The following is a 24,317-nucleotide window of genomic DNA, read 5'->3' on the forward strand; positions in this document are numbered from 1 at the left end:
ACTCAAATGCCAGCACCGTGCTTTATATCTCTCTGTCTAGATTCCTTTCATTTTTTGTTCTCCTTATTACGACCGAAACGTTTTATACGAAATGTTACTGAAGCAAATGTTATTACGACCAACGGTTATAATGATCCATTCCAATTTTTTTCTTGACAATGTGAGGACCGAATAGGAGAGGTTTATCCCGCTTCGTCACGCCCGCTCCATACACCCTCGGAGAAATGCAGCCCCGACGACACAAGGCGGGGAACAAGAGGGGGAGGGGGGGAGGGGGAACGCTTGCCTTCAGAAATCTCACGGAGACCGAAACGAGGGCAGCGGATAAGCTCGGGAGGGGTTCCTCTGCTTCCTGTCCTCTAATGAAGGCCACTTAAACAACGTCCTTCCACTTTCGGCGATGCCCCGATCGCTCAGGGAGGAGGAACCCACACACAAGCAACGGCCTGCTCGGAATCACGGCGGAGGCGGCCAGCCTCTCCCGCCGTGGTGAGCCAGTGTGCCGCAGACCCCCAGCGTGGCAGAGAGGAACCGTCGATAAAATCGCCGTTGTCTGTCGTTTCTTTTGTTTGTCCTCGTTCTGTCGCCTTGTTTATTCAAGATAAGATCAGGCCGAGCATCACTGCAACTTAATCTAAGCTTCAATTCCTCCGCTCTTTGACAGAACCTAAGCCGGCTCGTCAAAAAAACTAACGGAGTCCCTCACGCATTCACCTAAAGCCTGTTTCACATGACAGCGATTTTGCTCCAAGAGCGGAGCGGCTGCCGTCGCGGAGCGACCGCTGGTCGCAGCGATGGAGATCGCCGCAGTTGGAAAAATTCGCTCGCGGCACAGCGTCTGCCCAAGGTCAACCAATGGGAGAGCAGTGACATGGAGAGCATGTGACTGCAGGGGTGGAGTCGAGGAGCGGGTGCGTGCGCCGGGAAGAACTCGCTTTCCTAGCAGACTGCATTCGCTGCAACGAGCTGGCAGTGTAGAAGTGCCGTTCTTATCCTTTTTTTGTTCTCTACGGCGCTTCCATAAAAGCAGACAAATCGTTTGCACGTGTCATTTTGTTCTTTTGCATTTTTATCGAAACCCTACGGCACTCCGCACTTGTAGTTCGCAGCACACGTTTCAGTTTTTTTTTTCTTTTTTATTACCCTGGCCCAGCACGTTCGAATAGTTTGCTGATTTTTGTTTTCTTTTTTTTTTCTTTTTTTTTAATGGTCACGTACCGCGAAGACGACAAATGCCGCCGCCTGTTTACTGGAATGCCCATAGGCAAAAAGAGGGACGAGTTCCTTCACAAACCCACAATAGAGAGTTTTAGCTATTTACGGAAATACGGTACGCAAATACGCTACCGTAAGACGGTACCGCTCCTCCTTTCCAGGTCGTCGACCTTTTGCCGGTGAAGGCACCCCAACACCACAAAAGCTTTTTTAAAATTTACTGTGGGGTTGTCACGGCTTATTGTTGCCTGTCAGCCCACGCATTGTTAACGAGACACCTGCCGTATGGAGTACGCATTGTCACTGGAACGGGGAGCGGCAAAAGCACAACCAGCGGGAAAGGAGGAACGCTACCGCACTGCCTTAACGTATTTGCGTACCGTATTTCCGTAACTTGCTAAAACTCTCTAATATCGTCGACTGAGCCGCTTGCATCCGGTTGCCGGCCCAGACGGCCCACCAAAACGCCTTGCGGCATTCGAGTGCAAAAGCCACCGAAAGCGCTGTGAAAGCTTAAAAGCACAAAAGCCAATTCTTTCTTTTGCTTTTCCATGGCCAAGTGCATGAGCGTGCAACAACACCTGCACGGTAAAAAAAGAAAGCTGGAACAGAAATAAACGTGACTACTGAAGTTCTTTAATTGCACTCTGACATACTGCACATTTTCATCATTCATGGTTTAGGCGCGCGAAAATCGAGCACCGATGTAGAAGGCTGGTGAAACTCGCAACCCAAGCGCACCAAAACAAGCGAACTCGGAGACAGGAAACCCGCGGGTAACGGTCGCTTTCCACAACCATCACTGCGCATCGCAGAGGCGCGCGCCGCGAAAAAGCGGTGCATGTGAAACGAACCCGCGTCCGAGCGTCCTGGTGCCGCTCGATCGCCGCATCAGGTGTGACTATGTTACCGCGCACTCTATATCAACGACCACCGTTCACTGATTAATTATCATTAATTAACTGTCCATAATTAACACAGCACTCATTAAACTTTCTTTTATTACTATCATATATTTATTCCCAAGTTAATTTTCTCAAATTAAGTCACTATAATCACTCAATTTCAGCTATACAAGACCGGATTTGTAAGATACGTTTCGGCTGTGAACATCGAATGACTTTCCTATCCGACAATCGTGTTGCATGGGCGACGCCTTAGTATAAGGAATGAGTGTGGACGTGAACCTCGCCAAACGATTGCGCATTGAGTGATAACAGAAGACACGCTTGTCGCAAACCAAGCGGTAAGTACTATTGTGAGCTACGATCAGATCTACACCGAAGAGGGCGTCTGGGTCCACATTCTGCCAGTGGCGTAGACGGGACGGGGGGGGGGGGCACACCGGGCCCGTGCCCCCCCCCCCAAAAAAAAAAAAAAAAATTTCTGCCTACGCCCCTGCATTCCGCCCCTTTTCAATACGCTCGCCATCACAAGTGAACGCTTTCCGCGGCTGTCCAGAAAGTCTCAACAAGCTTGCACTAATAAAACTCCCGCTAGTTGTAGCAGCCGTTACGAAAAGTTACTATTACTTGCAGAACAAACAGCACCTGAGAGAACCTAATATTTGTTCCCCATTTCTGCTTCTATAGTTAAAAAAATAAGGGGGGGGCATTGTGCTTGCACCGCGGGCTACACGTGTATCGTGCAGCGTTAGTATTTTTGTTTTGTTTGAGTCTTGTTACGTCGGCAGTTCGTGTTTAGCCGGTTAGAGATAAGCTATACAAGCCATTATTCCAAAGAAACCAGAGGGCTGATCTACAATGCTCTTTTCGCATTCGACCACGTACTAGCCGAAAGGTCTATTATAGCACAAATAGTTTTGTATACATCTCCTATTGGGACATGAAACGATACAGCCTGATTGATTGATTGATTGATTGATTGATTGATTGATTGATTGATTGATTGATTGATTGATTGATTGATTGATTGATTGATTGATTGAAGCCACATAACGCCATCTGCACGGAGCAGACATTTTCATGTTCACTGCCCAAGTGCTACTGCACACCGCACGTGAGCCTATGAACTTCCCTTGGATGCTACCGGAGTGGTGCTTATATTACCGAACCTTTCTTCCGCAAACTTTCGCCAATGCTTATACCAGGCAACAGCGAAAATTTTCGTGGTGTCACTAGCAGTGACACCTCGAAAAATGTAAAAGGAGTTGGACTAGACATGCGCACTTTTACACGTCGGCTAACAGCTGTCACAGAAGAGCAAGCTCTGTGGCGCCGACTGAGGAGCCAAAGCAAAATGAAGGGGCGCACAGATGAGTTCGCCACACTTTCTGCACGCACGGCTAGATTCCACGAAAATAATCTTTTTAAATAAATTTACCGCAACGCTTGTTTTCGGATACAATATCATGCACATTTAGAAAAGCCAACACGATATTATTTTCCACGGTCACTTTCTTCGCAAGACAGCTGCCGTTAAAATACTTCAGCCACACCGAACAAGAGCCACGGCAGCAGGCCAAACGACGAGCCCGTTATTGGAGCGCATGTATACAAGCAATCCTGGAACATCTATCCAGAATGTCATGTATGGAAGAGCTGCACAACAAACACACCCTGTTTTGAAATCGAGTAGCGACGACTCTTACTCACCACAACAGTTGCTCCTATTGAATGTAGAGCCAGCGACATTTATCCTTCATCGCGCTCTCTCGTCTAATATGGGCAAGTCCTGCAACCCGTTGCGCCACTCCGGGACAGCTAGGACATACGTAAGGTTTGTCTCTAAGTACAGTCTACATACAGAAGGCTACGGAAAATCCATACGGTGACAATAAAATGCGTTGTCGATGAGTCAATCGCGATTGACACCGACCCAGAGGAAGCCATATACAGCCCCTGCCCCACTGCAGTCGCTATCCCTGCTCCAATGCCGCCATCAATCATCGGTTCTGAGTCGAGGCACGGATGCACTCCTCTCAGAGGTGCACGCGGTGGCGATTCGGTCGCCGAACTGCGCCGCCGACAAAGCGACCGCGGATGCGAGGAAGCCGGGAGTGCGCGAGTCGGCGCGCTCGCTTGTCGCCGCCAAAGGGGACACGGGCGCGACATCATCCCGTGCGCCTCACTGCTTTCGGCTGCAGCGCCGCACAGTTTGACGTTTCTATTCCAGCGAGGCAGCAACCGGTTTTTGGGAGCTGCTGTTCCTCAGACACCAAGAACAAACGCACCGCCCTCGACGGAGACCGACAGAGCAATGGAAACGCACTTGCCGATACACGCCGAACTCAGATAAGCTATCCGGCGATCGTCCTACGCCCGAAGACAAGGAAAGAGTGATTGGTGCGGGAGGTGGACGCTTGTAGCTGTCCAAGATGTTAAGAGAGGCAAACACGGGCTTCGCGTTTTCATTGAACTTAGCTGTTAGAATTACGTTTAATCAGCTAGCTAACACAGAGCGCCACACATCGATTGTTAATTGTGCACGCTGGCCGATCGGGAATAAATAGAAAAAAAGCAAAATAAGCGCGTGCCTCCGTGGAGGGCAGAGCTCAGTATGCTTAAGCTGAACGCGTTGCATCGAAGCAGTTGAACGTGACGTCCACTTTTTTTTTTACTCTAATAATAGTAATTGTTGGCAGTTTATTACGCTCCAAAACCACGATGTGATTATGAGAGATGACGTAGTGAAGGGCTCCGGAAATATCTAAGCACACGGGCCTCTAACATAGTGCCTCCATTGAAATGCGGCCGCGGAGGCCGGGATTCGTTCCCGCAACCTGCGAGTGTTTTCAGCCTATATTAATTATCTTTCCTCCAGCTTTGACGAAGGAATTTTCACCGAATATTGTTTATAGGACGAAAAAGTGCATAGCACGCGAGATCAGCAGTCACTCACTGACGCTCTAAGGGCTGCTGAAATAAGGTGCGATAACCGCAAAATAAACATAAATGAGAACAACCCTGTTTTACTGCGCTTGACAAATGATACATTCGGTTTCATTACACAGTGAATATTGTTCAGTGCTTTCATAAAGTCCGCGTGCCTAAATACTTATAGGGGTAAATATAACCTATATATTAAGCTGTTCACATATATTCAAAGGAGTATGTGAAACTGCTGAAAGGATCCTTTCGCTCTTGCGTCAGAAACTGCAGTCAGCCTAAACTAATCGCGCGTATACTATAGGCGTACGTTGAGCAAACGCTAGATTATGACAGTTTAGTTTGTGATCAGTCAGGTAAATTGACAGACTGGAGGGAGCACGGCGTGACAAGCAAAGTTTATTCTAGCACGACATTCCCACACAGATTCCATCTCCGAAATGCTCAGTCTCTTGTTATACTTTACACTGAGATGTTAAGTTACGCCAAAGTCTACAAAATATAAGCCGTCAATGTTGCCAGGGTTCCTCCAGTGCGAACATACCACTATATTAAGAAATTAATATAAGGGTTTTTTTTTAATTACACAGTTATAGGATGCGACAGTCAGCCACGAACGCTACCAAACCGACAGCAAATATGCATCGCAGAAAAACATCGCTTTTAGTGCCAGGCACCAAACTTAACGCAACAAATAGTAATATCAAAAACGGAACGCTTTAAAATGTTCGCTGGTGCATGAACCAGCGCACTCACCGAGGCGTAAGTGTCGAAAGATGCTGTGCCCTCCTTATATCCCAAACAGTACGCGCACATGCAGCCGACATTCACTGCAGAACCACATCAGGATAGACTTCGCGGTCTAACACGCACTCATCGGCGCCCGCATGCCAAAATCTATGGCCGCAGATATCGGGAAGAGCTGCTCTCGAGACGAGCAAACTCCTCAGAGGCGGGGACGCTCAGAGATTCCGAGCAGGGCCATATACCGCTAGGAATCGGCTGCCGATAAGACACGACACAGTGGTAGCGACGGCGCCCCGCTTCAGCGTGTGTCGTGTATCGCAGGCGCCTCGAAGCCCGACTGATTCAGTTGGGTAAACACGACACCTGACGCGCTTCCCTTGCGCGAGGAGCGCTCGACGGATACGGTAGCGATGCGACGCAGCTCCGAAATGCACCGACGCTCACAGCGCACACGTTATCTCCACACTGAACGGTGCGCGCAAAGCTTGTCGTTCCATTAGCTGAGTTCCATTTGCTGTCTGGTCCGAGTGTGGCATCGTCCCGAGTACTATCCGATACTCGTAAGGACGGCTCACACGTGTGGAAAGACTTGGATCCTTTATTCACACCGAATGCGGCAAAGCTAGCCAAAGCTCGCTGCGGCCGAAGAAACCACTCCCTCGGCCCTCAATGACGAAATACGCAGCAGCATGTTCTAGCTGTAATGGCAAACTGTTTTCATTCCGAGAGTTCGCATGCTGAATGCGTAATGTGGATCCATGTCCGCAGAGTTTCCATGAAGCCCACAAACAACGTTCGTGCACTGTGCATACCCATCTCTTTCTTACGGCTGTTCTTCTTTTCGTTTGTCCCTATGTACTTCATGGCAGAAGGTATGGGGAAACAGTGTACATACACACACGTCAGAGCGTTCCCGTTAAAAAAAATATTAAACTCTGGGGTGTTACGTGCTAAAAACCACGACATGATTATGAGGCACGCCTAAGTGGGGCACCCCAGATTAATTTCGACACCATGGGTATCTTTAAAGTGCACCTTAATCTAAGTGCACGGGTGTTTTTGCATTTCGCCTCCATGGAAATGCGGCCGCCGTGGACGGGAATCAAATGCGCACTCTTCGACTCGCAACACCATAGCCGCTATAAGCTGCCACGGCATGTGTAGGCCACATTTTCACTTCGTCTTCATTAAACGCGACTTGTTTTCTCACAAACGGCAACGCTATAAAACCAATAATTTGCATTGTATCCAGTTCTGTAAGTCATGAATTTTCTGTCGCAGCATATGAGCAGCATAACGGACAATTGATTTATAGCCACCTATTCTACATAGAGAACCCCAACGTAGACAGACCTGGTCAGGCTTCCAAAGTCTCAAAGTATTTTACGCGTACCCACGTCGCATTTGTTCAAAAAATACTGCATATTCAGAATCAGTGACATCGACCGGTACGGATTAGCTATCGTGTACCTTTTAAATTTAAAACAAAAAACCTTCCAGCTAAATAAGCCGAGTTTAGAGCACAAGATAATAATAATAATAATAATAATAATAATAATAATAATAATAATAATAATAATAATAATAATAATAATAATAATAATAATAATAATATCCGGGGTTTAAAGTCCCAAAACCACGATATGATTATGAGAGACAGTGGAGGGCTCCGGAAATTTCGACCACCTGGGGTTCTTTAACGTGCACCTAAATCTAAGTACACGGGTCTCAAACATTTTCGCCTCCATCGAAAATGCAGCCGCCACGGCCGGGATCCGAACCCGCGACCTGAGTTTAGAGCACAAGAAATTAGCAGGAAGGGCGTAATTCCAAACATTCCATTCCACGTATCTCCGAGCGTTGGGAAATGAACTACCTCTTCTATTCAGCGAATATCTCAGGTAGGAATGTCCGAATAGGTCGTACATTTTTCTAAACCTTTGGAGCGCTGTCTGTAGATTTTTTTTCTTGTTATTTTGATTTCATTACACTGCATGTTTCGTCTCGACTCTTCTGCGTTACACATTCTATGTTGCCATCAATTTTTCTTAGTCTCCACATAATTTCCTCGAGGATATCTCAGACTACCTATTCTGTACACCTGATTTTTCTGCTTGTATACAAGTAAGCTCCCAATAGTCTTCTGGTAATATTGTTCTATAAGGTGTATCGACGCTTTATAAGCTTGCTTCTGTATAAGTTCTTTCCCGTTTCCTCCCTCTGTGCTGTTGCCAAAGTTCCTGTACGACGCTAATAGCTCCTTGAGCCAGCCTTTCATTCTAACTCTTCGAACCCCTTTAATTAATTTTGTATAAGTGTAAAACGAACAGGGTTTGGCACTGATTTCGCAACAGAAAACAACACTTATAAAAGCCCTTAGTCGGGCGCTGTCATGTAACGGGGCCGCCGTGTTATCCGCACAAACCAGAACACTCGCAAAACACACACGTGGGCGCGCACAAACAAACGAACTTAATTCACCTTCGCTTTCCACGGTCCACTCCTCACGCGCGCACACCGAAGTGCACGGAATAGTGCACGATTCAGACCAGTAGTATAACACAAAGGCGAATGACGTACAGCTCACAGCGTGCGTGTGCACTACGAGTGCACTCGCTGGGCCGTGGCCCTTTCACGCACGAAGTGCGCATACATTCACGAGGCGGCAGTCTCCTCCTCGAAGGCCCCTGTCGTCACGGCCCGATTGCGACGAACAATGGCGGCGGGACGCCTGACGGCCGGTCATGTCATGGCGTGGCCGCGAGTGCGTGCGTGCGTGCGCGCCCGTTTCCCTGCTGGGCGAACGCACATCAGATCACCGGGCGACTAACAAACAAAAACACGCCTCGGCCCGCGGCTCCGTCGTGCCAACACTTCCTGGCAATTTCGTGAACGCCGCTCGCAGGCCCCTCATCACGCACGCCTTAAAGGGCAGGCGTGTAATGCACATACGCCGTCAAGTCTCACCATCGTTAACTCTGCAGCACTCAGGCAAGCAACAACTTTCAAAACTTGCTCCTGTATCGGTACGCTTTGTCCGTAAAGTTGCATTATTTTATAACGGCAGCATCGACACAGAACAAAGACTTGGAACTAATGTAACGAGGCGGTCGTATGCGCATGTCTTCTACAGAGTGTTTTAGCAGTGCCAGTAATACCGCACGTTTACTCTGCAGTATTACCGTTCCGTATTAAATGCATACCACGATCCCGAGAACGATTTAGCTGCGCGAGTCGCTCGACGCGCACGGTAACGTGATTATCGATAAGTATTAAAATGGTTAATGCAGGTCTTGCCGATTAATGTAGCGACGTTCCCACCAAATGGGTACAGTATTGTCGCATTACCATACGGTAAACCAGCACTGCTAAAAGACGGCTATATCCGCGCTACATGGGCACTTCCCGACGAATGTTGTTGAAAGAGTCCCACGTGTTCTGCACACACGCTACAGTGGTCACACGCATTGAAAACTGATTCGCAATCAGTGCGAGCAAGTGCACAGACATGGTCTTATCGACAGCAGTTTCGAAGTCACAAGATTACTTCACTGAAACTAGACTGTATGGCCTTAGAGAGAGAGAGAGAACCAAGGAAAGGCAGGGAGGTTAACCAGACGCAAGTTCGGTTTGCTACCCTGCACCAGGAGAAGGGGTAAGGGGGCGGAGAGATAGAGATTGACAGAACACTTGGGGAAGATTATCAAGTCAACACAAGGTGCCCTTTCCGGCTATTCGTCGAGCCCTTTCGAAATGCGCCGAGCATATATCGTCCATTCGGCTTGGAGTCGTTGCTTCTGGAGAACGCGCTGTTCGAGGTGCTTATCTGGTGAATAATTTAAGACCATCATTCAACAGCTAAGCACCTCGAACAGTGCGCTCTCCAGAAGCAACGATTCCAAGCCGAACGGACGATATGCTCGGCGCATGTCGAAAGGACTCGACGAATAGCCGGAAGGGGCACCAGTATAAGTGTTTATGCATGTGCAAAAGAACTGCATGCAGATAAACTTGGTTGTAATGAACTGTTTCGTGAACTTAGGATAGTTTAATGCACCGACTATCATTCGCTACATCCGAATTTCGATATAGCAAACTCTTATGATCACTGCGTTATGAGCGAGTAGAAATTGTTATAAACAACGATTTACTCACAACAACAGCGATAGCGAGGCGAAAACAGCGCACACTTGACGAGGACGGACAGAGGGTACACAGGGCACAGGCGCTGTGATCCACGCCTTGTCGACAGAGATTCACGCCTTATCAATAGCGACAGAGATTCACGCCTTATAGAGGACGCCTAACGCTCTATCGGGTCACGCGTCGTATCGCACCATATCAGGTTATGTGAGAATATGTTAAAGATTCTGAGCCGCGTAGCCGGCAACAAAAAAAAAAAGTAGAAAAAAAAGATGGCGGAGAAGTTTACGCGGGGAAGAAATACCGGCCGCTACGGGCTTTTTTCCAACGCAATTTAGTTAGCCGCTTTGTGTTCATCGAGTCCGTTTCAAGCGATACATTGGGTTGCAGATTTGTACGTGAAATATAGAGCCTAATACGTGGTACCTGTGTTCGTTATATATCTGGCAATATAATATTACAGTGGTAGTTGCAGCCTTAGCATGCGTCATATCGTTCGCTACAACAGCGCAAGTCTTTAAAGAGCAAGAGTATAACGCACACTGCACCGACACGCCAGACGGAAAACTGAAATGAGCGGTACATTGGAATAATAATAATAATAATAATAATAATAATAATAATAATAATAATAATAATAATAATAATAATAATAATAATAATAATAATAAAGCGAAACGAATGCGATGAAAAATCACACAATCTCCCGCTAAAGGGGACCGTGAGGTGATGCGAAGCAGCGTTTCGGCATGTCGAGCCCGCGCTTCGGAGGGGAGAGGGGGATGGGAGAGGGAAAGTGGAGAGGGGGAGTGGAGAGGGAAAGGAGATGAGGTGTGGGGAGAGGGTTTGCGCATGCGCAGTAAGGGTGGTCACGCTGCACGCCACCACCACCACCGGATTGAACTCCGCCATATGATGCTTCGCATCTAATACACTCCACCGCGTTCTAGATCGAGAGAAATGCTGCTATTATGCGCCACCCGTTACTCCTCCATGTGCGTGAGCGCAAGGCGTATTAAAAACCCATCCACCGGTACTGCATAAAGCCACCGCTCAGGCAACCACTACGACGAGTGGCTGCAGGGAAAGAAAACAAAGGATCTTCACTCAACGGCACTCGTGGTGCTCGCTCGTAAAGTGCGCGTACAGCAGATTAGTGTATAACTGTGTGACGCAATTATTGGTACTCCTGTTATGCCGTTGGCCTGCATAATCACACCATCAATATACTCCAAAAAACATGCACATTACGGTATCCAGGGCCTGTCGCTCGACCTCACACGCTCATATGTGAGTAACCGCAAGCAAGCGCTCGTCATTGACAACTTTCTCTTCATCTTGCAGCTGATTCGTTGTAGAGTTCCTCAGGGTATAGTTTGTTGGGCCCTGTATTATATATTGCCTCGTGAAGGCAGTGACACATTTGCAGATGTGCGGTTCACACGCACGGCTATGGCATCTGAGAAGCTGCGCTGAGTACCATACGTTGCGAGAGAAAGCTAGAGACCATGAGGACCCGAAAGAAGACCGTGAGACGAACAAAGGCGCGAACCGTTTTTACACGTGAACGGTATCATTACCACCCTAGACTAAGTTCCTTCCTCTTTTACCTCTGTTAAGCAATTTCAGAGGTCCTGCGTCAAGGGCTTCAATACAGCGTTCTCAAAACCGGGCAAATCTCATCTCCGTCTTCCGGTCCCACGCCCCCGAAACCACGTGACGGCGTAATAAAACGGTCCATTAAGGGCAAAGCTTTGCCTCAGAGCATCTGGCAAGTTCCGCAATGCAATGAGCAATCGCGAAAAACACTCACGTAGATACAGGCGCCCACACGCACTGGTGATGACCAGAGCCGTGAACCACAGCCGGCAAGACCGAGCTCCACGCATTGGCCAAACAGAAGGGCACGTAGGCGCACGCCGCACAGGCAACAATGTGCGCACACACACGCACCTCCGACTGCTACGTGACGAGTTCATTACGGAGTCGTCGTGCAGCCCTTCGCTGCGGGTAGCCTTTCATGCGTGGCAGCATCGTTCCCTCTGTTTTTAGCGGAGCCAATGATCGAGCGGGTTCTTCTACGCGCATAGTTTTCAGCCGCAACTGAATATGCGGTCAGCATACGAATGGCGCACATCGATGCCGTAAGCGAAACAACTGTCAGCACTCTCTCACTCACTCAGTATCAGTGGCCTAATTAGCGACCTTCCTGAAGAGAGATTATATATATATATATATATATATATATATATATATATAAGCGGTGCACGACAATGCGACCTTTTAAAGCGATTCCTTTTCTGGCTGTTCCTTTCCCTCGCTCTGCGTGGTCCGTTCGCGTATGCTCATACGACGGCCTTTTTGTTGAAGCTTCGCGAGAGTTATAAATGAGAGCCACGCAAAGAGACACGTGGAGTTAAAGCGTTCAAGCCTTTGACTATTCACCGAGACTTCGTTGCATGAATGGCGCGACGACGAAGAATCTGTAAACGACGGCGATAAGGCGACCTCCCGTACACGCAAACGAGTACACGCTGCGGCGCCGACGATTGCTCCCTGAATGGATCGCGCCGGCGGTGCTCATACCGACGCGCCGCCGAGACGAGGAATCCAGGTTACGCGCAACCGCTCTCGCGAGATCCTGCTGCCGCCCGCGCTGTTAGCCGTCGACCTGATGTGGAGGACGCACGGCTATCCACCACCTCGCTCATGTCGCATGAGGATTGCCAGGTAGCAAGAGAACGGAAAAAATAAGAAGCAGAAAAGCCCGAGCACTTGTACTGTGCGTGGCTTCTATATATACGTACTCGATGCGCAGAAAGAGAGAAACAACTTTATTAACGTACTATATAAGGCTGCTCGGTTGCTGGTTACTGTGGATGGAGCCCCTCTTCCGGGACCCCACCGACTATATGCCATGTCAGTTTCTCTTCAGGACGAACAAAATACTGGTATCACAAGGTTTCCGTAAGCAATAATTATCATCACTTGGGTGAGACACTTTCCTTTCCCCGAATGGAAAAACTTGCATCGGGGAGCCTTCAGTGGCCTTGTGGCGAAAAGAGCGTACTGCAACGGGATGTTCTCTATACAAGCGCCATACACGGGGTCACACAGCGAGGAAATCAGTGTCCCGCGCACGCCATGAAAGGCGTTAGCACCACCACGTCTGCGCAAGGTCAAGTTTTCCACATAAGCAGGTGTAAATTGTGCGTTAAAACTCTCTTTTGCAGAAACAAACGAAGGATCGCTAGTCATTTATTCGGTCACACTTAACTTCAGTTTATTTTATCAATCCGGCCGCAACAAGAGACGCACTGCCAACGATAAGAAGTAAAGGAATAACAACAATAATACATACGCGCACTTGCGCGTGGTGGCCAACCTTAAGGAGCCTAGTATCTTAAGGAACGAATTGCAGTGGGACTTGCACTGCAAGAGACACGACACATTCTTACAGCTTCCACCATCTCTATTACAAAAACATGCGCGCGTTTACGCGAAGAGAAAATAAGCACGCGATGTGCAAACAAAATAATGCGCCGGCACATGCCCATTCGTCTCTTCGTAAAGCTTCGGGCGTATAGCTGATGCGAACATTCAGATGCGCGGCAGAACGAGCGCATGTCTCGCTAAGAAACATGTCGAGAAAGAATGCGCTGGAAACGGGCGTGTCCTGCCTTACACATCCATCTATGCCGCAGTTCACGGCCTTATCCGGCCGAGTTCCACGAATCGCCGCGTAAATTAGTCGCTCCGGTGAGCGCACCTCTCAGAGCGGCACCCCGGTCGGCGATAGGTGAGAAACAAAGAAATAATAATAATAATGAATAAACAGTGTTCGCATGTTTCTAGTTCTGCGCCTCCATAAAAACATACTTAGATGTTTATTTCATGAGCAATACAGCTCATGAGCAGTGAGAGAAAAGGCTGTTTTTAGGTACCTTGATTCCCTGCATCTTGGACTTGGGTCAGCATATATGTGGCCACAAACTTACACATCACACACAGGGTGCGTGTTTTTTTGTTTTTTTTTTAGACAATACAGAATTTTTATAAATATTTTATAACAGTGACGCTCCAGTCGTTTTCGCACACGCTCTCTATGTCGAGGCGGAAATACTTTGTCGCCACTAAAATGACACTGACGAGACTAATTAACAAAAGCTCGTTAATTAACTCTGTTAATTATTGACTTGAGGGCAGTTTTTTATATTACAAAGTTGTAGTGCGTGCCAATTTATGGCGTACCGATTTTTTAGAAATCACGAAAGTTACACGTAATTCTAGATACTGATCGTCGAATATTAAGGGCGAAATCGGAACTGATCGCGCCCGGCGCGCAGAAAACGCGGCCTGCGGATCGTGGGGACGCGGATTCGAATCTCTCCTCGCCAAGAATTTCAGTCTTCATCTCTCTTTCTTTGTCTCTCTCTCTCTCTGTACTCCTCTCGCCCATCAAGATTATCGCATCCCACGCCGGACAGATCGGCGCACGTGCTCTGGAAGCGAAGCAGAAGAGGAAGGCGATGAAAGAGAGGACTAATGCAGCGCGTGTCGGTTCATGATGATGATAATTTTCTGCCTACGACACACGGCCTCGACCATAACAGCTCTGCACTCACAGCGGCAAGAGAGTGCTAGCAACTCTCTTTGCGAGAGTAAACGCTTGTCCCATATTTCACTCCCTTTTCAGGAGTGCTGGGAACTCTCTGCTGCACAGAGTAGGCATGCTCTCTCGACAGAGTTCTGGTACTCTGGCTGAACCAGAGTGAACAAGCTCCCTCGCCAGAGTAAAGTCACGCTTTTGAAATGGAGTACATAGACTCTCGGCTGGAATTGCGCTACTCCCTCGCAGAGTTTTACAATGCTGGTTGGGCTAGAGTGCATGAACTCCCTCCAAGAGTAGAATCACTCTTGCTGCTAGGACTAACGTTTAAAAAAGGGGGAAAAAAGAAATCCTTCGTACGTTTTCTACAATGTAATAATGAACCTGGCTGAAATACCTCAAGCTTACCTCACACATACACAGAACTCACATCCGCACACTCATTCATACACAACATAGCAACACTGAACATATGCACTACTGGCGCTGCACACAACCATACACCCGGTAACCGGTATATATATCCATGATGTCTGGCCCCCTTCCAGTGCCAGTGGCAACAGCTCTGCTGTGCGTATTTACACAGCAAATATACATGTAACACGTGTAAATATGTAATGATCTATTGTGATACTGTTGGCACATCGATCTTTTACTATAAAACAGCATAATATTCAACACTGTTTTCATTCGTAAATTCCAAATATCAGCTGGGACTCTATGATATCGGATCAGTGCCGTACAGCCGCTCATGCCCAAATCTGAGTTGTAGTCACGCGCTTACAAATACACTTGCGGCGATCTTTTACCAAGGCTGGCTGATGAATACTTTACGACGTTACGATCTGGCGTCCGCTCGGACACGCGGTGCCGCGGCAGGCGCGGTACGTACGACAGAAAATCAACGACGTCAACATCACCAAATGCAAGCGCATCTCTGGCGATTCTCGCACTTTCGCTCAACCTCGGTTGCATTTTTAATGCATTCAAAGCTTTCGACGATAAAATGCGCATTCTTCAACCTTCGTCAGCCACTTGCGCCGAGATCGGTCGCACTCAATATGACCCGTACGACTCCCAGCGAAGGTAGGCCTAGCGCACCTGCCGAGTCCGTGTGTACATGCTGTCGGCGCTTCTGGGTTTAAGGATACGCAATTCCGACGTGTAAAAATGAGTGTACAGTAGAGCTTTAGTATCGGTTAACTTGAATGAACCATTTTTTCTTGCGTACGGTGTTCGTACAAGAAGCGATGGGCATCGTTACGACGCCGCTTTCAGCAAACGCACCCCGGCAGCCACCGAAAGCCGCCGGGCGCACTCGCCGGCACTTCGCAGACACAGACTTGTCAATTAGTACGCCTTGTTGAACTAACATGATGGCATACTTTCTTGCACGTTCAATTTGGTGTTTGGCGATCGGTTATATATGTAGTTGCACCTATCGATTCAGATGCAAATCAGTACATTGTCACGGGCGCTGTGCGGGTGTATCGTCGATAGCGCGAGAAAATACAGGTTACTGAATGTCATTCGTGGTCGTCAGCTGTTTTGTGTGTTATGAAGACGCGAATTTTATTTGAAAAGAAAGATCGCGTCTATCTTGAGTATGCGACCCGTAAAGATGAAGTCGAGCGGTGAACTCTGTCTTGACTAGTCTTTTTACGGCAAGAGTGCTGCGTTGGGGCGTGGCGTAGTGGTAGAGACCTCAGCTTGAAAATCTTGTGGTGGCAGGTACGATTCCTCCCGCCGGACGTCTTTTTTATTTTTTTCTCATGGCTCTTTTTTTTATTGCAATAATGCTTTAGTGTCTACCTTATTCCAGTGGCAATTAGTTTGTGTCGTAAACTAAGTTAGCCATGCGTTAGAATTTGCCGATGTTCGAGGCTTCGAAGCATGCCTCTGTTGGCGTTTCAGAAACCAGAGGCTTACGATCACAAACACTTTCTTTTGTTATTACTGAAAGCTATCCTATTAACTTGCACAATAAAGTGATATCTGTGGCGTCTACGCTCGGAGGATTATGGTTAAGAGACAGTTATATATCGCTGTGCGGCGTCGGCCAGAAGCTAGCGCTAGTTTGTACTCCGTCTGCTTAGGAGGGAGTTCCCGACCCTGTTCACGCTACGTCGGGGAGGGAGTTCCGTGGATTGGGAACTCTACCTGAGTAGCAGAGAGTTCGCGGTCTCTTTTACCCTGCCTTCAACGAAAGAGCAAGTTCCGCGGCTAACTCTCCACTACTCCCCCACGGCGTTAAAGAACTCTGGCTAGAGTAACACAGTCGCTCTACCCTCGCAGTACTCCCTCTACATCTGTGAGTGTGCTGTAAAAGCATACTGTATAAAAAATGACTGAAATAACAATATAATACTGCTTAAGTTGGTCGAGTGCGAAGTACTCTATATGTGTACCGTGTTCATAAAAAACTGATTTAATATTCTAGGAGTGAGGCAACACAGTCTGTCTTCGCCAGAGTTCTGCTGAGACGCACATCCCAATATTCGAAAGACCTGTAGTGTTATACAGCTACGCGCGTTTACGACTCTACGTTTCGGTTAGCCAGAGTGCGAAGAAGATGAATACCTTTCTACTTTTCATTTTGCAGCAGCGTCAAACTTAATTAAACTTATACAGGCGGTCTAAATTAATTAAGTCGTACTTCTTAAGTAACGGCTGAGGCGAATGATCGGGAGCGATGCTAGCATTTGCCCTTCTTATTTTGTTTTGGAGTCTTTTAAGTTTCAAAATGTTTGTAGAAGTGGTGGTATCCCCAAACGAGAAAAGTGTATTTGATGTATATAGGACATATAAGTTAATAAATTATAAGTCTGGTCATCACTAGTAATGAGTCATGATGACCGTAGAGAAGTCCTAATGCACGAGCCAATCTGTTAGCGATACATGCTCAGTATGCGGGTCCCATGACATATTAAGTACAGCACCAAGAGTTTAAAAGTTGTTAAGACTTCCACGCGGCTTACCGCTAAACTCGCACTTTTTCTCAACTTCAAGCGAAGACTATAAACGCTTCGGACCATCGCAAGCGGTTTTGTTAGCAGGAGCGATACTTAGGAACGTTACATATTGTTATTCACACGTTTTTCTTCTAATGAGCAAAATCTTTACAGATATCGACACGATGAACTTGCATCGAACCAGAGCAAGCGGTTCGACGCCATCGACAAAGGCTTGTAGGAGGAAGCTAAAGATTAGGGCCTAGTTGTATTTTAACCTTTTAAGCAAACGTAAAAAAAAAAGTTAATACACATTTCAGTTAAGTTTGTGGAACTTGAAGATATATAATGCGAAATTCGACAGCCTCCAGGAAGACAAATCCTGATATAGTATAACGCATCGATGTATGTAATAATGCGCGTTGAGAACGACGAGAGAACGTTGCTAGAAAAAATTAGGAAGGGAAAATGAGAATCGCCTCTCTTCACGACCGTCACATTCGATTTCATCCGGGACGCGCAGCACGTGACGTAAGATGGCAGACAACTAATGCAAAACTTGCACGATCAGAGGATATCAAAGGAGTCTGCTCATTCAGCCCTTATTCGCTGCGATTCTTTGCCGGGGCACAGCTAACAAATGTGGCTCACAGGAATATAGAAAACAACTTCGCTCAGAAAGCGCCGATATATAGCGGCGCTTTCTTTCATCTCATCTCCGCACACAGAGCGCGCATGATACCCTCTTGTCACCAGCTGCGGCCGCATCATGCCACAATATTGAAAACGATGCAGCGGCTACAGTCTCCACGGCGTCCAACAGGCATGCATAAGATATGCGTCTTAGTTGACGAAAAACTAAAATTTTTCGTCAACTAAGCAGCTTTTCTTTCTGAGAAAATCTGTATGGATTTACCTGTAGCTTTGTGCTAAAGTGCGCCGGAAGGAAGGAAGAAACAAGCGGAAAGACAGGGAGTTGTGCGCTGGAGCTTTCCACATGTGACAGCATGCACCGGAAGCCACAGCCGGCCACGACTGCATGGGCCATGGAGGAGAGGATGCTCTGGACTGGCCATGCATGGACGGACGTGATAAACGCTCGCCGTGACATCTCTCATTTCTTACAGCGAGGCAATAGTGTCCGTAATCTGAAAGTGTCCTTCACGCAATGAACGATGAGGTGTGTGGCGCTTCGTTTTCAGTGTCATCTCATTTGTTTTCCCTATACCCTTGTCCGCGACACTCCCCATGTCTTTCCCTTCCTATGCCGGCGACACTGGGCGTTAAATGAGAGTTACCTAGCGCTCTTTGGTCAGCGCACGGTACCAACAGGCGTTCAGGGAAGGTGCCGTGTAAACGCCGCTTCGTACGTAATACGGGCCGCGCACACAGCGGAGGAGAGCCGCTGCTCCATAAAGCCCGCCTGCACCCACCATGCGAGGACACGCCGAGGGCTGCAGATGTGGGACAACGAACCCATTCATCACGGCCCCGTCGACGACGCGTCACACAGCAGCGCCAGTGAAGAAAATGAAGAGTCGCAGCCTGCTTGACGACCGAGATTTTGAGCGATTCTGACAGAGCACGCGACGACGCACTCCTCGTACGAATGTGCACGCTTCCGTAACTCGAGAACTCATCAATGCGACAGCATAACAGCGCTCGAATGGCTAGGGAATACTTTTTACGTCGTCTCAGTTAGCTGCAGGTATGCTGGCATACGGAAAGATTCCAAAGGGCGAAGTATAGTATAGGCGGCTGTTTAATCACGTAATTATTTTATACGAATAAAAGAAGAGAACGAAAAGAAAGACTTACTTCTGACCGCACTGTAACTGCCTAGCGTGTGCTGCTGGCCCCCGAAATGCGATGAGCAGTAAGTGTGGCAGGAGATGAGTAAAGGGCAGGGAGGAAGGGAGAGAGAAAACAGAACATTTACACACTGAAACGACTATAGGTCATAATAACTCGGAAATACTATTGTTCCCCAATGCGCTCATGCTAGCGCGCAATGAACGAGGAAGTTGCGTTCACGCTCGTAGGCTTGGCAGCGTATACGTGCTGTAAGCTTGGCGTAAGCGTTATTTGGAGCGTTCCAAGGTATTATACTGACCAAAGCACGCGCAGAACACGCCACTCTTCGACATTTGCCAGCGGTTGACATATTGCAAATGAGGGGAGCGTAATACCGTATATATATGTACTGCATAGAACACTGCCGCCGCATGCGATCACACGACCCTAAAGTTTTATCGCCGGCGCTGCACCGGCCGCTGCCGATCGAGCCCCGTCAAGTGCGCTATCGATCAGCGAGACTTCCAAAGAGCTAATCGAAGCCGGCTCGAGAGGGCACTGATCTCGTGCAAGCGCGCGAACGAGAAGATCAATCCCGGCCGATGTAGGCCATAGGTGACATCGAAAAATATATTTCCCTTCGACGCCCGCATCTCCGCCAGCTTCTCGCGGACCCAGCTGCCAGGCGGTATGCGAGCTTTTTCATTGAAACGGAGGCTCGAATAACAGATGTGAGCGAGGGCACTTGGCGGCGACCGCTTTGCCCGCGCACCCACATACTTCGGTTTCTAAAGAACACAAAGAAGAAAAGTAAGCGACGCTTATAAATTGAACCAGCACTATCGATCCCGGCGAACGAATAGAAGCAGGCTGTACAAATGGCAGAATCGCGCGCTCGTACAATCTCGAACGTATACCGCTCTTATTTCGTCCTTATGGAAGGCGGAGAAACCTCACGAGGCGCAAAAGCCCCGCTGACGGGGAGAGACCGTTGACTGGTGCAGCCAGCTTGCAATGAACGCAGCGCTATCGACACGCCGTGCGCTAAAGAGGGATGGGGGTCGTGCCAACACTTATCGAAGGAAGAGACGGCTTTTGGGCCGAGGAGACGGCGAAAGGCGACTGCCGTCCTCCCACGCCACACGGCAGGCCGCAGCGATCTGAGGCCGTCCAATCGACGTCCCAGCTATGCGGCGGCGAAGAAGCGTGTTGACAAGACAAACGGTATAGCCGGCACAGAGACCGAGAAAGAAAGCGCGGCCGCCCGCGCACGACAAACGGGCAAAGCCGATCGCGTGACAGCCTCCGATTAGCGCGAGAACAAATTTTCCGCGAGCGTTATTTGTGAGGAGATGCGGAAAGAGACGAGATGGGGGCGAAGGAAGTGCGAAAGCCGTTCATGTATCCAGCCGTTGATGTAACCGCTCACGTATCCAGCATTTGGACTGTTCGCGCGGAAGCGATTCTGCAATACGGATTGAAAGCGTCGAGAAGCCACGACGGTACAACGAGCACACATATGTGTGCATATATGCACCCGTAGCAGAGATACCAATGAGGGAAAGGCAAGGAGGCTCGAAGTCGAGAGAGCACGAGTGAAAGAAAGAAGGCAGCAGGGTCAGTGGAGGGGGCAGAATAGCAGCGCGATCACGTGCGGCCGCCCTTTCGTGCCATTGCATATGCACCCGGCACCATATAGACATTGCGAGTCTTAACTATTCACTTATTTACCGAACTGCTTTCATCGACAATTGCGTAAAACCACGGCACTTGGTTCCATACATACAGGTCAAGGCTGCGCGAAATATTTTTCCTCGTATATAGTCAACGCACCCTATATAGCAATAGTGTATATATCTTGTATCGGTGTGCTTATGGCCGACACGTATAGGGTTAGTACGTAGCTCTTGGCATTCTCAAGGCCGTCCCGCCTAGTGCGCTAGACGCTGACGTTATTTAGGTTACATGAAGCTTGCATATCTCCTTGTCCGCGAAAACAAGATAAAACAAGATGAAAAACATCGTTCGCGAATGTCCGACGCGGACAGTCAGTCTCAGAATGTGTGAGCGGGCTGCTGCTCGTTAGGTTTGCCAGCTGTTAGGTCGCAGCGGATACGGATCCGTGGCGCCGACACTACAGGGGGTCGTCGGGATAGATGGCTCGAGAGCTGTGGCGGGTTTCCCGGAATTATTGCCTGGAGAGTTTGTGTCGGGGATGCGAACGGCCGCATAGGATTCTCGGGACGGTCAGGCGGTCGCCGCGGTCCAGGCCACGTGGCCGCAGCGACGGAAGAGGTGAAGCGGGTGTCCGAGGCGGGATATCGGGTTACGTCCGTCGGCAGTAGAGAGTTTTAGTTTAGCGCGCGCAAACGTTTACGTACGCAACGGCCTGCGCGCTGCGTACGTTAGAGTTGAGGCTGTCTCCTACACTTTTAGTTTACCGTACGCAACAACCGAAACGTGGACTGCGTCTAGGCGTCAGCACCTTCGTCTCGGCGTGTTTTTCTGCGCCATCTAGTGGCTAAGAAATAAACTAAGCCGATCATAGTTGACACAAGTCAAGGCACGAGACAAGGCAAGATTTTACGATGGCGCGAATTTTGTTGAGGTGATCTGTAGTGAACGGTGACGGTTGGTGCGACTTCTACGAGGCGAGCAGCAGCGAGGGAGGAAAAATGCCTTCCAGCATCCTTTCGAATCAGCGCCTTTTGGCCACTCTTTCAGGGAAGAGATAGACGATTTGATGCTCAGAAACCGAGAGCGGTGGCTTTTGAAGGGCGACTGCAGTCTCGATGACATCGCATATCTCCTGCATCTTTGCAGCGATCACTGTCCACTGCACTGGGTCCGCGAACGGATTCAAGCTACTCACGTAGGCAAGGAGCTCCAAATCGAGGGCAATTCCGAAATGGACGCGGGATTTATTCGCTGCCATGACCGCCGTGCCGCTTGTGCTGCTGTCGGACGCAGCCATTTTGCTTGTCTCGACCGGTCGAGATCTCGCGAGAGAAGCGTCCGTAAGGTACGCAACGGCCGTAGCGGGCGCAACGTAAGCGGCGAGATCTAGCGTGCGCATCTGCGCATCTCTTGCGTGCGCAAACGCACGCATCTCTCTTAGGTTCAGCGCATGCGCAGTCTTGCTCTCTCTCACCCGTTGCGTGCGCAAGGCCGTTGCGCGCGCTAAACTAAAACTCTCTAGTAATGGCCAACGCGGGAGGTTCTGCCGAAGGAGAGCGTCGCGCAGATTCCTTTTCTCCTAGCTGAGAGCAAGGAGAGGGGGAACGTATACTGTTTGTATTATTGTTTTTCAACTGAGCGGGAATGGCCCGGTTTGGAAGACAGAACTGGAGAGTTCGCTGGGCGCGGCCCGTGCGGACGGTCGTCCTGAATAAACGCTGCCTTCAACCAGACTCTGGCTCTTCCTTCGCGTTGCCAGCGTGCACTCGGATCATCGAGGGGCTGTCGATACCAACCAAAACCTAACTAGGGCGTATATACCTATGGCACATAGCGACATGGTAGGAATGCAGAAGTCAGTCCTGTTATTGCTACTTAAAAGCAAGATACGTGTTCCCTCTCATAGTGTTCACAGGTCAAACGAGATGTCGGCATCGCTTTCGTATAGTGCCGCACGCCGAAAATGCCAACGAGACATGCAGTCCTCCAAAAAGCTTCGAACAGCTTGACAGGCTCCAATTTACTATGATGAGCAGTAGCTATACTTGACTACAAGTGGTCCATGCGCACGCGGGAAAAAGGGATTAACGTGCGCTTTCGTATACGTAACGAAAAGCAGGTGCTGCACAAGCGCACCACGGAGGAAGCGGAAACGCAAAGACTACGGAGAGGGAAAATGGCGCTGTAAATGGCCAGACGCACCCCTTCAGAGAGCACGCAGCACGTGCGAGATGGGCAGGTCGCCAGCGCGCTTGACGCGAAGTGAACAGCCCCATTAATCGGGCGATCGCCCGAAAGGTAACGTGGCCGTCGTCTAATGTCGGGCCCTGCGTTGACTTTCCTACATTTCTCATTAACGCATGCGAAGCTCCAAGGCCATGAACACGAGGGGAGAACCAGCCCGACTGATTCCACAACTGGATCCTCTGTTTACCAAGCGCAGTGACCTGCAGCCTTCGCTGTTGCCTGAGTGCATTCAGCTTCACGTTATAAAGGCAGCTCCCGTGAAGCTGTCTTCCTTCCCTTCATTGCGCTCCTTCTAGCTACTAAACGAAGAGGTTCCTATGAACACTAAAGTCAGTGGCATCAGTTCGGGCTGACCGCTTTATTCTTCTTTATTTTTCTTTGCCAGCGGCATATTCATATGACTTGCGGCAAGCAATACCGAATAAAAAGAAAGTATAACAAGCCGCCCGCACAAATTTCGGGCTCACATGGCAACATTTTACAGTAATTAGCAGTTGCGTAGAAATTTATTTCGGGGAGGGCGGTTCAGCCATAAGTTGTGTATGTTCGTCCGTGCATTTGTATTTGTGCGTGTATATATACACATGCAAAATTGAAAAAAATCAGAGAGGGCGGTTCAACCCTTCCAAAGCCCCCCCCCCTCCCCTTTTCCCGTGGCTACACCAGTGGTAATCAGAAAAGATGAATTATTTAGACGGTCCTGAAATGCCGTGGCGAGCATAATTGTGTGGCGATCACGAACGACACACCGACAGCCAGTGTGTCGGAAAGGAAAGAAGACCAAAAACGAAAAACGAAAAATGGTTATTTTTGACCGGAACGAAAACGTAACCAAAGCTTTATCTATTATTTTGTTCCGGAATGAAACCGAAATTTTTTTAAAATCATTTTTCGGTTCACGGGAAAACTTGGCCATCCAGAACAACCGAGGTCATGCAACGTGAGCAATAATGCGTATCTCAGGGCACAGTATTGGCGCGTACCTCGATCAGGCAGGAATTCCAAAGTAAAGATGTGTTCAAATTGTGCGAAAAAAATAAAACAGTGGCGACTAGACACGTTTATATTAACGCAAGTGAACTTTCG

The 24,317-nt window shown here is 48.7% G+C and overlaps 1 long non-coding RNA gene across 1 annotated transcript in view; it reads right to left on the reverse strand.

Annotated features, from left to right (window-relative positions):
- Window positions 1-19,330: 19,330 nt before the first annotated feature.
- The window catches only part of LOC119382475 (uncharacterized), a 101,689-nt gene continuing 96,702 nt past the window's right edge, over window positions 19,331-24,317 (reverse strand). The window contains exon 3 of the long non-coding RNA XR_005181542.1: window positions 19,331-19,362. This is a non-coding gene — a long non-coding RNA (uncharacterized LOC119382475). The remainder of the gene's footprint in view (window positions 19,363-24,317) is intronic.

This window comes from Rhipicephalus sanguineus, chromosome 2 (assembly GCF_013339695.2).
Source record: "Rhipicephalus sanguineus isolate Rsan-2018 chromosome 2, BIME_Rsan_1.4, whole genome shotgun sequence".
Classification (NCBI taxonomy): Eukaryota; Metazoa; Arthropoda; class Arachnida; order Ixodida; family Ixodidae; genus Rhipicephalus; species Rhipicephalus sanguineus.